This window comes from Mytilus californianus, unplaced genomic scaffold (genome assembly GCF_021869535.1).
Source record: "Mytilus californianus isolate M0D057914Y unplaced genomic scaffold, xbMytCali1.0.p SCAF_9, whole genome shotgun sequence".
Taxonomy (NCBI): Eukaryota; Metazoa; Mollusca; class Bivalvia; order Mytilida; family Mytilidae; genus Mytilus; species Mytilus californianus.
The window spans coordinates 30,481,029-30,483,362 of record NW_026262745.1 but is presented as its reverse complement, the minus strand read 5'-3'; the positions used below and the strand labels follow the sequence as shown (position 1 = coordinate 30,483,362).

At 38.6% G+C, this 2,334-nt stretch overlaps 1 long non-coding RNA gene across 1 annotated transcript; it reads right to left on the bottom strand.

Annotated features, from left to right (window-relative positions):
* Positions 1-343: 343 nt before the first annotated feature.
* LOC127715410 (uncharacterized) lies at positions 344-1,733 on the bottom strand. The gene is made up of 3 exons (XR_007988402.1): positions 1,540-1,733; positions 613-809; positions 344-445 (listed from the first exon to the last, which is right to left on the bottom strand). It is a non-coding gene; the product is annotated as an uncharacterized LOC127715410 (long non-coding RNA).
* Between the last annotated feature and the right edge of the window lie 601 nt (positions 1,734-2,334).

The following is a 2,334-nucleotide window of genomic DNA, read 5'->3' as shown; positions in this document are numbered from 1 at the left end:
CAAGTAGGTAAAGTTACGGAACTTTTTTAATTGAGGTCCAAAGTTGGGGTAGGGTGACCCAACCCCCTCCCTTCTTTAATTCATAAAAAAGTCCCTACGGTAAAGCTTTTGTCCACACTAGGTACAAATGATAGGCAATTGCCTAAGGTTGCCTGGACCCAAAGACCCAGGTGGGATCACCCTACCCCAACTTTGGACCTCAATTAAAAAAGTTCCTTAACTTTACCCACCTTGGTCTTTGGTTCAGGCAACCTTATGCAATTGCCTATCATTTGTACCTAGTGTGGACAAAAGCTTTGCCTTAGGGACTATTTTATAAATTAAAATTGGGTGCTGGTAGGGTCACCCTACCCCAACTTTGGACCTCAATTAAAAAAGTTCCGTAACTTTACCTACCTGGGTCTTTGGGTCCAGGCAACCTTAGGCAATTGCCTATCATTTGTACCTAGTGTGGACAAAAGCTTTGCCGTAGGGACTTTTTTATGAATTAAAATTGGGTGGGGGTAGGGTCACCCTACCCCAACTTTGGACCTCAATTAAAAAAGTTCCGTAACTTTACCCACCTGGGTCTTTGGGTCCAGGCAACCTTAAGCAATTGTTTATCATTTGTACCTAGTGTGGATAAAAGCTTTGCCGTAGGGACTTTTTTATGAATTAAAATTTGGTGGTGGTAGGGTCACCCTACCCCAACTTTGGACCTCAATTAAAAAAGTTCCATAACTTTACCCACCTGGGTCTTTGGGTCCAGGCAACCTTAGGCAATTGCCTATCATTTGTACCTAGTGTGGACAAAAGCTTTGCCGTAGGGACTTTTTTATGAATTAAAATTGGGTGGTGGTAGGGTCACCCTACTCCAGCTTTGGACCCCCTCACCTAGTGTGGACAAAAGCTTTGCCGTAGGGACTTTTTTATGAATTAAAATTGGGTGGTGGTAGGGTCACCCTACTCCAACTTTGGACCAAAATCTTTATGTCAATTCGTTTCTCGTTCTATTTGGGTGCCACTCTTACACTAAGTCTTATCACTCTTCCTATCGAAATATAGTAAATACATTACCAGAGTGACGACATACTTTTGAATAATTAGAAAAATGAACTAGTTCTTTGACAAAAGAAGAAAACCGCGTATAATGCTTTTATTTCTAAAGAAAATCTAACAAAAAATGCTGGACGTTCCAAAATCATTCGATTTATTTTTCTTTTCTTTTCAAACGCATATGTAAAGTAGAAAATTTATTTGTATCGTTACATGTACACTAGTTTAGTGTGAACTATTGTTATTAATTGTTTCATTATTATAAAAACAACAACAAACCCATCTCTAATCAGAGAGCACTTAAAAGAGAAAGGATTACTTAATTGGAATTTTAGACTTTTTTATGAATTAAAGAAGGGAGGGGGTTGGGTCACCCTACCCCAACTTTGGACCTCAATTAAAAAAGTTCCGTAACTTTACCCACCTGGGACTTTGGGTCCAGGCAACCTTAGGCAATTGCCTATCATTTGTACCTAGTGTGGACAAAAGCTTTGCCGTAGGGACTTTTTTTATCAATTAAAGAAGGGAGGGGGTTGGGTCACCCTACCCCAACTTTGGACCTCAATTAAAAAAGTTCCGTAACTTTACCCACCTGGGTCTTTGGGTCCAGGCAACCTTAGGCAATTGCCTATCATTTGTACCTAGTGTGGACAAAAGCTTTGCCGTAGGGACTTTTTTATGAATTAAAGAAGGGAGGGGGTTGGATCATCCTACCCCAACTTTGGACCTCAATTAAAAAAGTTCCGTAACTTTACCCACCTGGGTTTTTGGGTCCAGGCAACCTTAGGCAATTGTCTATCATTTGTACCTAGTGTGGACAAAAGCTTTGCCGTAGGGACTTTTATATGAATTAAAGAAGGGAGGGGGTTGGGTCACCCTACCCCAACTTTGGACCGTTTCCCCGATTATAATTCCAATGTTAAAATGAAATAGTTTGTATTGTAGTGATTGCATCCTCTTCTTGTTAATTTAAATCAGTGTAAAGAAATTGTTCTTCTGATTTCGGTTTTTCCGTCTGTTTCCCGAGTTTTTTTTAAATATACCTCCTTGAAAAGCTTTGATTTGAAAATTTTGTCTGTTAAAGTAGCTAAAATCTTTATATCCATTCAGATATCGTGTCACGTGTGTCAATGTCACATAAAACGCATTTCCTATTGAAATGTTATAAATAAATTGCCAGTTTTTAATCATTCCTAACGAAAACTGTGGATATTTATTAGCTTTTATTTCAACTTATAATTCTGACTTCAAAATTCTGTACTTTACGTTCCAAAATCTGTATTTTGTTTTCTTTTAAAA